Genomic DNA, 14034 nt, shown 5'->3' with positions numbered 1-14034 from the left:
ATTCAACTCAGTCATTATAGGAGCAAAATATACAATTAGAGAAAATAACATTTTTATATATGCAAAAGGCTTGGGCAAACACTATGATTATCCCAAATGAAGCCTCACTACCTTTCCTGACCTGACATAAACCAAAGTCTTGTTTTTAGAGACTCTTCTAGCATGGGGGTGCTTAGAACAAAAAGCAATCTTTAATGTTGAAAGGCAAAATAGAATTCAGATATTTGTCTAGTAGGGTTAGAAGCCTTCTAAGTGTTGAAGTCAGATGGATTTTCTAAGAAGGATGCTAGGAAGGGTCGCCCCCTTCCCGCTGACATGTAACTTACATACTGAATGCCGCAGACCCTCCCCTTCAGCACCGGCCGTGTCCTCTCTTTCTTCCCAGGAAGTTTCTCTTCCTCGTGTACTTCCCAAGACAGAACAGAACTGACAGCGCCACTCGCTCAGATTCAAGTCCTTTCCCCTAGCTCCTTTAGTTTTAAGAGGGCAAAAAAATGTTCTTAACCTCAGAGGAGTTTTGAAAAAAGCAAAAAAAAAAAAAAAAAAAAACCCCACAAAAACACGCCCAGGTAAGCTTTCAATAAGGTATAAAATTGCTTTTGCTTTTGTCTCATGACAGCATCCTTTTTCTTTCTTTTTTTTTTCTTTTTCTTTTTTTCTTTTTGGACACTGCCATCTCTTCTCTTTCCCTCTGAATAGAAGCCGAAAATTTGCCAAAGTTCTAATCTCGTTTCCCTCTTAAAGGGAGCATGCTACAATTGGCCCCTTCTCTCCAGCTCTGCAGTATTCCTGATTCTTTCACAGCCATCCATAGGCAAAATCATTTTTTCACCCTCCGAATTCAATCTTGAAAAGATCAAGGCAGAACATACAATTCCTAGTGCTTTTATCATCTGTAGAATAGGCCTGTGGTTTTCCCAGCTCAAGTCTGAAAGTAAGTTTTAAAAATTCAATGTTAAGTGGTCTTGAGTTACTTCTATGCAAAAAAAAAAAAAAAAAAAAAAAGTCACTGTAGCCCAGTGGTTTAGTAATTATTAGAATATGCTTTCCACACACCCTGCCTCTGCTAGATGAGGGAAGGAAGGATAAGGAGGAGAAAAGATGTCCCACGAAAGGATCCAGCCCACGCTGCAGAGAAACTAGTCCAAGTCAATACCGCGGCTGACATCGAGACCCACCCCCCTTTGAAACTGACCACCGCGGAAGTTAATCACAAAGCTCTCATCCGACACCTTCCCTGAAAAAGGGAGGAAAGGGTTAATTTCCTAACAGTCAATAGGAATCACTTTTCTTCTTCTCCAGGGATCAGGCCCACTTCACAATAAACACTTTGTTTGATGGACCACTGCAAGGATGAACTCTGCTTTCAGCCAAAAAACCCTGGAAGGCCTGTGCAAGTTTCTCTCCGTCCATCCACACGCCCCCCGCCACTCTGCCCACTAGACCTGCGGATTTGCTTTGCCTAGTTACATCTCCACCTTGGTCCTCAGCCGGGTTTTGGAGGCGATGGTTGTATAATTTCAGGATGTGACCCCGGGCTGACAAAATGCTTACCGGAATGTCGGATGTTAAATGGTTCCACGAATTTGGCCCACAACATGTATCATTCTTGTAGGTTCCTGTCCCATTTGTCATCCAATGACCCTTGACAACAACAAGAAGCTGCTCAAGGTTTCTGGGTCTTCATTCTCTTACCCGACCATTGGAGGCATGAGAATGGGACCTATTATAATCAAAGGCCCATATGATTTCAAATTAAAAAGTAGATTTCGAGATAGAATTGTTTCCTTGTTAAATGTTCCCAACCTTGTTCCTTAAAGGGAACGGCACACACTGTGGGAGTCTGAGAATAAGAAAGTGCAGTTCATAAATCAAGAGCTACTGTGTGACTCTGCTCTTTTCTGCTGCCAGAAGAAAAAAAGAAAGGTTTCTATTTGAAATGGCATGCAGTGTGAATTCCGGTGGTGCCAACAACTATTATAAACAAACCATTTTAAAAACACCTTCAACGTTATGCTAATTGGGGAACGGATTTTCAATTAATAGAAGCCGTTAATGGAGCAAACTTGAGGATGTGGAAAGTCTATTTCTGAATAGTGTAATAGATTCAGGGATACACCTTATGGCTGTGAGAATTCTGCCCTAAACCCACCATGCCCTGTGTCCCCACCATGGCCCGCCACATTGAATTGACCATCCATTCATTTCAACTTATCCAGACAAAAGCTTTCAGAATCTGCTCTAGTGCGACCCTTGATTGATCTTTGATTTTTTTTTAAATATTTTATGTATTTATTTGACAGACAGAGATCACAAGTAGGCAGAGAGGCAGGCAGAGAGAGAGTAGGGGAAGCAGACTCCCCGCTGAGTGGAGAGCCTGATGCGGGGCTCGATCCCGGGACCCTGAGATCATGACCTGAGCTGAAGGCAGAGGCTTTAACTCACTGAGCCAGCCAGGCACCCTGATTTTTTATTTTTCCAACCAGGTAAATGATACACTTTTGAAAAGATGATGGTCTTTAAGCTAAAGGCTGGATTTTAACCAAACTAATTGTATCAAGTCTTAATCATTTCTCAGATTACCCAATGAGCAAAGAATTTCATGGACACTCTTTTGTCAAAATGACTAGACAAACTATTTATTAATCTGTTTCATACATTGTGTTCATTTGTACACTTTTCCCCTTGTTTTCTTTTCTTTTTTTTTTTTAAGATTTTATTTATTTATTTGACAGAGAGGGAGAGATCACAAGTAGGCAGAGAGGCAGGGTGGGGGGTGTGGAAGCAGGCTCCCCACCGAGCAGAGAGTCCGATGTGGGGCTCGATCCCAGGACCCTGAGATCATGACCTGAGCCGAAGGCAGCGGCTTTAACCCACTGAGCCACCCAGGTGCCCCTTCCCCTTGTTTTCTAGTAAATGATAGAGAAGACTGGCCAATTGCGTGGACATTCTGTGTGTAACATTGGTGTTACTTAGAATTAAAACCTGGCTTTCCAAACACCTTTCCATGCTTTCATAATCATCTTGTCACTTCCCATTCCATCCCAAAAAAAGCATTTGCAACCTTCCTCCTTCTGCATTTCTCTTTGCATGCTGTTCTCCTTACACTCTAGAAACTGATAGTGGCTATTTTGTTAGGGATAAAACTCCTTTTTTTATTAAAAATGGGAATCTGAGCACTGCAATGACAAAATCGTGGAATATAAAGTGCGGAAGGAAATGCAGAATCTGCAGTTCTCCTTTGTACCAGCTTCAAAGTATTCTGCAGGTGGTTAATGGCCAAGGCAGAAAAAAGACCGTGACTTTGTTACCATGATAAGGAGTTCTAATATACCCGTGGCTAGAGTGAGGGGAGAGGCAGGGTCACCATGGTGCGTCATTTCCCGAGATCTCATTGTACTAACTTCAGACATTAAAAATAAATATATCAAAGCTTCTTAATCCACTTGCACTGGTGGGACCTGCTTTTAGTCCTCTAGATCCTTGTATGGATTCAAGGAGAAACCTGTACCGATTTAGCATGTTTCCAACGGGCTACACACGACAGAGTATTTTCAGCAAAACAAGTGACCAACCTGAGTATCTGTCCTCATTTCTCAGTATGGGAAGTGCCTTAGTCAGACTCACCCGTTCGGCAGCAAACCTTCTGTTATTTGCCTATAACCTCTCAAATTCAGCTCTTTACTGAGCAGAATATTCTCACGGGTAATTCTTCAAACTAAAACTTTTCATTAGCACGTTGAAGGTACAACAAAATGGCTAAAACTTTAGAATACCATGTCAACTTTAAAAATAAAATCCGATCTTGTCTCTAGCATCTGCTTACTATAAATATATTAATAGGGATACGAATTGTCTGGGTAATTTGAGACACACCACAAATAATGCTCTAAATACCTCTGGTGAAACTCAATTATTCATGCCCAGGGCCTGTGATATTAACAAGTATCATCTTTAGCATGTTGCTGATTTACATGAAGTCCTCAGGAATCAAGTTACTTTCCTGGCGACCATGAGATGAGATAAATTGCAGTGGACACTTGAGACCTGAGGAAGCAGAGTGTAGAAAGAATGGCCTAGATTCTGTGTGCTGGTCATTGTCTTTGGGGACTGGCTTGGGAGCAGTTCTGTGGTTCGTGAAGGGGCCTGAGCAGGGGGTGGCTGGTGGGTAGTAGTGAGAGGACATGTCATCAGATGGCACTCGTGGGTGGGCCCTGGTTGCTAAGGAGGAAAGAAAGAGGGGTTTTAATGGGATGGGACAGAACCCAAACAAGTTGGGGTTATTTTGCTCCAAACCTGTCCCACAACTTATTGCCTTGGAATTAAGCCTGAGCCTTGTGTTGCCTGGAATCATCATAAAGAGACTCAGACACAGTTAGGTGGAGCTCTTCCTTCAGCCACCGACCACCTGCTTCACTCAGAGCCCACTAGATGCTGCCCAGACATCTGCAAATAGACCCTGTCTCCCGCATGGCAAACAGTGTCTCCTTTGTTGACATTCTGTGGTGAGCTTGTGTTTCTTCTCAGCTGCTCAGAGCCGGTCTCTGGTTAAGCTACAGCCTTTGACCTTTCTGTTCTTTTCTCCCTCTAGTCTCCAACTCTGGTCCAAGTCCTCAGTGACAAAAACTTTTATCTCTTTCCTGATATAATTCTATAATTTCTCCTGAAGCAGTTTAAGAAAGTTTTGTGCGAGGGTGCCCGGGTGGCTCAGTGTAGGTTAAGAGTCTGACTCTTGATTTCCAGCTCAGGTCCTGATCCTTGGGTTGTGAGATCAAGCCCCACATCGGGCTCCGAGCCGGGCGTGGAGCCTGCTTAAGAATTTTCCTCTCCTTCTCCCCCTGCCCCTCCCTCTTTCTAATTAAAAAAAAAAAAAAATCTGTGCCAGTTTATGATAGGGAAGGGACTCTCAACTATATTAACAATTGAACTGAATCCAGAGCTGGGAAGGAGAAGAAGAAATCTGGTTTTACAGCATTGCAAGTAACTATCTGGAGAGCCTCTTTCTAGCTCATTTTTTTTTTCTTAAGTAATATCTACATCCTAATCATAAATCCTGCTGCATCCCAAAAGATGCTGTGTTTTATAAAGAAGTAGGAAAAATGTAGAGGCTGGGAGTATGTCTCCCCATTTTTCTGGTATGTCAAGATCATACCAAAGTAATAAGAATTATAATTCTACATTATCCTACCTTAAAAACAAATTGCCTTCAGAAGCAATTGTCTGAAATAAAACGTGTTTGGGTCTTGCAGAGAAATCAGGAATTGGGAGGCAGATTGCAGTTCCAGGGCTGCCCCCATCATCCTGAGTGGCTTAGGAAAGTAACTCTTCTCTGAACCTCAGTGTCCTCATGCCTGATACAGGGATAAGAGTACCTACGTTACTGAGTGACAGTGAGTCTGAGTGAGATAAGGACCAGGAAGCCATCTTTCACTGGGCCAAGATCATAGTAATTATTCAAGAATTGTTGCATGAATCAGAATCCTACGTGGGCTGTTTCCCCCCTCTATAAAATACCAGAGCATCTGCTTATACCTTGTCAAAGAGCTCTCCACTTGCACGACACAAGACTGACAAAGTGGCTCCCAGTAGGCATATCTATTTAAGCTCAGGGATGGCACCATTGTTTCCTACCACTAAAGCAGGCGGCCCAGTTCTCTGTCTCTCCACTAGCTCCCCAAAGCTCTAGGGACCAGATCATTTTGCTTTCCTTTTCACAACTTTTACCAAATGGGAAATCCCCTATTCCTTGTCCTCAACACACACACACACACACACACACACACATTGTTATACACATGCTTTCAACTCATTTTTTAAAATGTATTGCTTAAAAAGAAATTGTATCACTCTTTCCTCTGAGCAACCAAGCTAAAGGAAACAAGCCCGACAAGCTTGGCAAAGTTACCAGGTTAGAGAAATTCACAGGATGGTTATCATGTTTATTCTTTGTCTTAAGTGGTATGGGCACGTTTTACGAAGATGGTTCTGAAGGTTTCTCTTGTTCTTATCATGATCATCAGCCCATCCCGGTCTTGGCTGGGGGCCAGCCTGAGTTGCTCAGAACTTACTTTGAGCTTTATCTGGGTTGGTTGCAGAAGCTGGATATCATGAGATCTTATGTCCTTTTAAAGATCACAATTCAATTTCCTCTTGGTGCAGAAGGTTCCCCAGGGATCTCTGAAGCTCTCCAATGAGAATTCGTTGCTAACTGTTTTCATTCTTGTTTTGTTTAGTCGTTCATTTATTTATTTATTTAAATTGAGCCCCTACTGTGTTCCAGAGTCATCCACTTTAGAGAATTAGTAAGAGTCCTACCTCTGTGGAACGTGTCTCTGTGGGCTGTGGAAATGAGGCATTAACTCAGAGAATGGCTGGAGGGAGGAGGGAGGTTGCCTTCTGGGCAGGGGAATCAGAGAGCCTTTGGTAAAGGACTTGATCTCTAAGTGAGAGCAGGCTCTTCACTGTTCCTGCCTGTGGTCATCGGTAAACATGTTCTCAACTCGGGCCTTGTTCTCTGTCCCATTTTGTTTGTTTGAGACACAGCCACTATCTAGATGTTACTATCTCGCTATTTCCAGGTGTAGTCTGACGGCTGCGCCCTTTGTTCTAAGCTAATTGTAAGGCCTGGTTCTCACAAGAACCTATCATTACAGGAATTCATCTGCATTTTATCATTTGAAATCAGGCTTCCCTGATCAGGTAAAAACCTGGTTTTACCTGGTCTACATAACACCCTTCTAACTCATCTCTTGCCGCTTGCATCCAGAGCCATGGTTCTGACCCGAGATGTAAATAACCCTTCCTGCTACCGAAGATGCCATCCCAGCTCCCTATCATGGTTGGTCCTGCATTAGCGTTGTTAAAGGACAAAAGTACGGAGATCGAAGACTTGGATTCTAGTCATGGTTCTACCACATCTCAACTGCATCCCACAAATATCTTTCAGCCTCATTTATTTATTTTAAAACATAGGGACAGTGCTTGACCCTCTCAAAACCTTTTGGTAAGGAATGAAAGGCATAATATAAACGAGTACCCCCACCAGCACCTTGCAAACTGCCCTTATTTATAGCCTCTGTTGAACCCCTGTTTAACCCTTAACTTGAATACATAGTTCTCCTCTGTTTCTTGCCATAGCTTATAATACTGAGCCTTTATCTAGTCTGGGAGAGATGGCTGTCTGAGCTACAATCTGAGAAATGAATACAAGTTAACCAAGTAAGAAGAAAGAGAAAAAGAGTTTCCCAGGCAGAGGAACAGCATTTGCAAAGGCCAGGTGACTCAAGGATGCATAGGGCGTGCTTTCCAAAGAACTGAATTCGGGCCATGGGGGATGGGGGTGGGGTGGGTAGAGAGTCAATGCTGGGAAGAGAGAGACAGAATGTAAATCAGTAACCTGAGAGGGAGAATTTAAGATTTGGGTCTTTTTCCCAAGAGCAATAAAAGCAATCAAAGCACCTTTACCAAGAGCACTGCATTACATTTCCATTTTTATAAAGACCACTCTGGCGATCCAGTGGAAAATCGGTTGGAGAAATTTAAAAGCCGACACGGGGAGCGGCCCAGGAAGGCATTTCAACGATCAAGTAAGAGACGATGCCGGCCAGGATTAGGAAGATGCAATGGAAGTGGAAGAAGCCACTTCGCACCGACGTGTTTCTTCACCTGCTCCTGGAGCAGAGTCACATGACCTTGGAGGGACCAATCAGGACTTCGCAAGCAAGCCGGCCTCTTGCGGCAGGGATGCAGGGATGCAGGATGCCAAATGCTGGAGCCTGTTTTTTCCAGGCAGATACACGGAGTCAAGAGGCTATTGGTGTGGCAGGGCATCTACGTTGCTCCAGAGAAGGGCCCAAGTCACAGCTCTAGGGGAGGCAGTCCCCGAGATAAGATTTCCATTTCGTCCTGCTCCCTTGCTTCTGCTCCTATCAGGTTTTCTCTTTTCTCCCTTCCTTTGATGTTATAAGTTACCTGTTACCTTTCCAATAATATTTTTGTCTGCTTGTGATACCCAGGGATAGTTTTCATCACTTGAAAGAGGGAAAATTCAGTTAAAATTCAGTTTCATTGGCATTTTATTTTCTATTTTTTTAAATATTTTATTTATTTATTTGACAGACAGAGATCACAAGTAGGCAGAGAGGCAGGCAGAGAGAGAGAGAGGAAGAAGCAGGCTCCCCGCTGAGCAGAGAGCCTGATGCAGGGCTCGATCCCAGGACCCTGGGATCACAACCTGAGCCGAGGGCAGAGGCTTTAACCCACTGAGCCCCCCAGGCACCCCTTTACTGGCATTTTAAAAACATCTCCCAGATGCAAGCGTATTGTCTGGTCATCACATAACCCAGCAGCGATTCCTGTGGGCTCACCTTCAAGGCATATCTTAAGTCTGATCATGTCTCCTGGTAGTCAAAGCCCCCATGTCTTCAGTGGACCCCTAAGAGATCTTCTCTTTCTGACCTTGTTGTACTGCAATCTTCCCCTTTTAAAAATAAAATCGAAACATGTCACTCTCCTGCTTAAAACCCTCCAGCATCTTCCCAGTCTTCTTAGGGCAATTAAAAGAATTTGCGTAATCTGTATTGTATACAGAGCAGCTACCTCTGATCTTGCCCACCTCTAGAAATTACCTCCTACCATTCCCCTTCCACTCTTCACTCTCTAGCATCACTGTGTCTCCCTCTTTCACTAACACAAAGGTCCAAAAATTATAGTGTAAGGGTGAAACCCGGCTCACTGGTCACTTCCATAAAGTTTTATTGGAACAGAACATTCAGATGATGATTTATAAAATTGTCTGCAGCTACTTACTGTCACAATACCACTGCAGACTTGAGTGGTAGCAACAGAAACAATGTGGTTCACAAGGCCAAAATATTTGTGATCTGACTCTTTACAGAAAAAAATAATCCACTAAATTCCACTCTCATGAACAAGGCTTTTCCTGCCTCAGGACCTTTGTACTTCCTTTTCTGCCCATGTGGCTTCTTATCATCCCTGAAGTCTCCTCTTCAATGTCACCTTTTCAGAGACACCATGTCTGATGAGGAGTTAAGCGAAAATCCTCCCCCACGTCCTTATTTTCTGAATCATAAACATGATTTTCATTTCAAAATGTTTGCCATGACTGCATGATGACTTGTTTGTTGGCTGGACGGCCCCACGGAATAGATTATAGCTTCCACGAAGAAAGATCCCCTTGCCTTCTTTGCCACTATATCCCCAGCACCAGAGAAACACGTGGATTTCAGGTACTCACTAAATAGACATTGAAGGAATGAGCTAATACATCCTTAACGAGATTTTCATTACAGTAAAAGAATCAGTAAAGGAATTTAACAATCCCTAAAATTGTTAAAACATCAATGCTGACAGTTCTGCAAACATCAGCTCTCGGTCCTTCCTTTAACCTTGTCTATCCCCTGTCCTAGCCACCAGTTCACACATAGTTTAAAAAAAAAAAAAAATACTGTTTACTTCAGGTTAGTAGCTTCCCTAGTATGATAATTCCTGTAATCATGCTGCAGAACTCTGGAAATCTGGAGTTGGGAAGGAAAATGAGCTTGGCACTAAGAAGTATTTTGTAAAGTTTATTAAAGCAACAACTGAATTATTAGCCATGTGGTACTCCCAACACTGATGCATATAATTATATTGTCATGTTAAAGATATGCTCAAATATAATATATATTGTACTATTTAATTTGAGCTATTTCTGGAGGTAAGCCGGCATGAAGTGACAATAGTCTAGGGGTTTGTTACAGCCTCTGATCCAAAAACTCCATTTGTGGCAGTTTATCCTAAAGAAATTCTCTTGGATGAGCATAGTGATGGTTACTAGTGTAACTAATTTGTACCAATATTTATAGTAGCAAATTTTGGCCCTGACCTCACCGTCTAATAAGTGTGGGATTGTTTCATAGGTAATGGTACAATCAGAACATTACTCGTTACTTTTAACATAGTAGTTAAAAGTGCAGGAGTAGAATGAGAAACAACTTGAAACATGTCGTCCGGTGGAAAAAAAAATAAAACAGGACTAAAACAAAACAAAACAAAAACAGCTTGCATTATATATATATATATATATATGTATATATATATATATATATATACATATATATATATATATGTATATATATATACATATATATATTTATATATATATGTATTTTTTTTTAAATAACAATGCTACATGACAGAATGTCAACTGTGGCTCTCTATTTGGTCTGATATTTTTTGCTCTTCCTTTTTCTTCTTTTTCCTTGTTTATATTTTACAGTGAACATGCGCTGCTTTAGCAAAGAGGAAAAAACAGGTAATTTCAGTTGGTACCAATTCTGAGTCTCCACAAAGGGAAAGCAAACCAATAGCAATCTAAAAGCATTTATTAGGGCTTTTAAAAGGCAACTATAAATAGCCCAGAGAGGCAGACAGTCCTACAGACGTTTAAAGTCAGACATGGATGCTGTAATTTTTGCTGGAACAATTCACAGAAACAAATATAGTGACATTTAATTCATCTAAGTAAAACCAGATCTCATTTAAAACAAGGGGGGGGTGTGTTGGGGATGGAGAGGGAATCGGGTCAGATTTGGCCACTGGAGACCAATTGCAGAATTCATGAAAGCACTTGGTAACAAATCAGGGATACATAAAGCAGAGTTAAAATTAAACAGGGATCAGATGCAATCCTTCTTCTCAGTGCCCCCCTTTCTCCCTTCCCCATTCCAAAACATATTAAACTGTTAATACCTTCATTTCTTGGCTGGCTATCCCAAAGTCTGTTTTAGGCATCTTTCTTTTATCTTAATATTTTCAATAACTTTGGAAAGAAAATGTTAAAAGTTGTGCTATTTTGCAACTTCACTACTTTAAGGCCTATGTTGTTAGATTTTAAGACCCAGGGAAATGGTCCTTTGAAATGGGTGGATTTGAGAAGGGAGGTCAGATGTTTGTGATGTAGATTTGCCTAAATAGGTGGCCCTAGCCAGTTCTTAATAATTCATTTTCATGAACTCGAAAACTTCATTAAGACACCTCGCCAAGCAATACAGTACAGTAGTGTTTCTTTAAGTGTTGTCTACCACCAACCCAATGGGAAAATCCTAGGGGAGCACGTTACACCTGCAACCATTGTGCTTCGACACAATAATTTTGATCCCTTCAGCCCCACCCCAGCCCTAGCGGATTCCTATATATCTTTTTTTTTAAATATTTTATTTATTTATTTGACAGAGATCACAAGTAGGCAGAAAGGCAGGCGGGGGGTGGGGGGAGCAGGCTCCCCGCTGAGCAGAGAGCCTGATATGGGGCTCAATCCCAGGACCCTGGGATCATGACCTGAGCTGAAGGCAGAGGCTTTAACCCACTGAGCCACCCAGGTGCCCCAAAGATTTTTTTTATTTATTTGACATACAGAGATCACAAGTAGGCAGAGAGACAGAGAGAGAGACAGAGACGTGTGCAAAAGTTACTCAACTCAGCTTTCAGACTTAGCAGAAAGCCCAATGCGGGGCTCAATCCCAGGACCCTGGGATCATGACCCGAGCTGAAGGCAGGGCTTTAACCTACTGAGCCACCCAGGCGCCCCCCTATATATCTTCAAGATAGAGATCTACTACCTTAGAGTTTCAAGAATGGAGACACTGAGAAGGAGTTCAGATATCTGTTTAATCTTTAGTGAGACTAGATACGTGTGCAAAAGTTACTCAAACTCTTTGAGCCACGATTTGCCCATCTGAAAGTTGCAAATCATACAACTGCCATGAAGATTAAAGGAAGCTGTGTCCCCAAGTCTCCTTTCACAGTGTCGGTGCTTAATACGTATTTAATTTCAGTGCTTCTAGTTATGACTACAGTCCATTGAAGTACAGATCTAAACGATGAGAGAGAGGCTGCCATTTTCTTTAACCACAAATTATTAGACGGGCAATTTCCCAGACTTGTTTAAAAGTTCCCTTCTAGCATCTAATTGTCTGGACATAACCTTTAGGGAGGCATGGCAGAGCTGCCCAGAGAAGCCACAAGTATCATTAGGAATAGGAGTCATTATGGACTAGTGACCCACCTCGCTTTCTAAATGGTTCGGGAGCTGCTTTGGTTGAACCTAGCTGGGCATTCCAAAACAAAAGTCATCTATGAAAAACATAAGTGCCATGATTTTTTACCTTCTTCAAGTTTGGTATTTATGGTATTCCAAAAGAAAACCTAGTCCTATCTCTGTTGGCATTTTCCCATTTGGGGTAAACTGCCTGCAAATTGTCCTCTTTGGCAATTTACAGAGAATCTATCGATTGTCCTATTCAATCTTCTGGGAATCACTGAACTGATACATATGATTTGCCAGACTGGGAACGGCCTGAATAGTGTCTACAAGGTCTTTACCCTTTAAATAATCGACTTTCTTTCTACCTTAAACTGTCAAAATGAAAACTCAGGACATCTTCATTGAGGAGGAAAATAAAGCAACTGTTATTGGCTGTTATCTCAATTTCCACTGTCCCGTGTGGATACAGATACATTGAGAAAAGGTCTTTAAAATGCAAGACAAAAGAATTCCCTGGGAAGATTCAGTTAGGTAGCCTATTAAGGCAGTACCTTAAGTTTGGTGTTGCCTATCACAAGAGATTAGCTTTCTATTCTGTGTCTTTTCAAGGGCACTTGACAAAAAAGCATTGCCACTTACTGCAGATAATAGAAGATTTAAGTAGCTGATGGAAGTTAGAGCATTTGATAGACTCTTAAATTTCTATGTATGTCAGTTTTCATATTTTCTCCACAAGTTATAGTTCTGTCTCTACTACAGTGTTATAGAAGCAGAATGAATCATCCTACCCTGAGTTGGAAGGTTTGATTCTATTATCTGTGAATGCCTATGCAAACAGAAGTGACCCCCATTAGTAATAGTTCTCTTAAAAAGAGACATGATTTTATTCCAAGTCTATTTTTCTTGATGGGCACTAGGGAGCTCAGTGTGGGACATGCTAAGATATTTGAACCTTCATTGTAAGAGACTGTTTAATTTAGCTAAACTATACTAATGCCTGTAATGAGCTAGGGAAAAAAAAATCGTGGAAACAAGTTTTGTGTATTCGTCAGTTCGATTAACATTCAACTATATCTGAGGCATTGTGAGGGCTATTATGAGCAGTTTGAGGATGGTTACTGCCCTGAAGGAGCCTCCATCATGCCCAGTATACCACAGATATCTGGTCAACCCACGGGAGCGCGGAAGTATCTGTGGTAGAATAACAAAGTGGCATTATGCTGTAGATCCAAAAGAAATGTGGTTGGGTTTGAGACCTTCCCAGCCTCTAACATGCAAAGGGGCTTCTCCAGCATTTCACTTTTGTGGTTAATTTTTGACTTTCTAAGCTAATGAAGGGAGATGTTGCTATAGATAAGTCACAGGAGGAAAGCAATGAGAAATCGATTTGCATTTGGCTTCGAATAAATCGTATGCTCTGGAAAGAATGCCCCATTTCTGTACTTTGCAGGCTATTAAAATGATTTTTCTGTTCCCTGAATTCAAGCTATCAGACTGGCAGGATGTAATCAAGGGGAACATTCTGGGCAGCTGAGCAAAAGGCAGTTTAGGAATTTTTATCTTTAATTTCTTGGGCTAATTCATCCAGCAGATAATCTGCCTATGGAAATTTAAGTGGTGCTTGGCTTGAACAAATAGATTTCCCACATCCAAATCCAAATTCATTCTTTGCCAAAAATGTACACAGCATAGCTATATGTAAGAAGGTTTCCAATGTGTTTTGAAAATTCAACAATTTTTAGCTACTGATTTTATCAAAAATTATTCATGTAATTTTAATTGTAGCCAACATGGTCTCCTTTTATTTGAGACTGATTGGAGGAGGGGGTGGAAATGAATACTTTCTCTGGTAATATAATTACCTTTTGCTTCAACTTCTTAAAAATGCCACTTTGCACCCGTGTCTGGTAGATAACATTTACAAAAAACTCATTCAACAGATGAGCCTTGGCAGTACTGCAGAAATTTAAAATCTTAATGGAAAGAAT

General features: G+C 41.5%; 1 protein-coding gene across 8 annotated transcripts in view; it reads right to left on the bottom strand.

The window, feature by feature from the left end:
* The window catches only part of KCNJ16 (potassium inwardly rectifying channel subfamily J member 16), a 53245-nt gene that overhangs the window by 3012 nt on the left and 36199 nt on the right, over positions 1 to 14034 (bottom strand). For 4 of the 8 annotated variants that reach the window (XM_032320765.1, XM_032320766.1, XM_032320764.1 and 1 more), the window contains 2 exons: positions 1555 to 1723; positions 327 to 928 (listed from right to left, as the gene is read on the bottom strand). The exons of 2 other annotated variants lie outside the window; for them this stretch is intronic. The gene's annotated coding sequence lies outside the window, so the exon portion shown is untranslated. The remainder of the gene's footprint in view (positions 1 to 326; positions 929 to 1554; positions 1724 to 14034) is intronic. 2 more of the 8 variants (XM_032320767.1, XM_032320770.1) reach the window with 2 other exon arrangements.

This window comes from Mustela erminea, chromosome 18 (assembly GCF_009829155.1).
Source record: "Mustela erminea isolate mMusErm1 chromosome 18, mMusErm1.Pri, whole genome shotgun sequence".
NCBI classification, from domain to species: Eukaryota; Metazoa; Chordata; class Mammalia; order Carnivora; family Mustelidae; genus Mustela; species Mustela erminea.
Note: the sequence above shows the minus strand (reverse complement) of the source record. Positions and strands in the feature narration are given on the sequence as shown.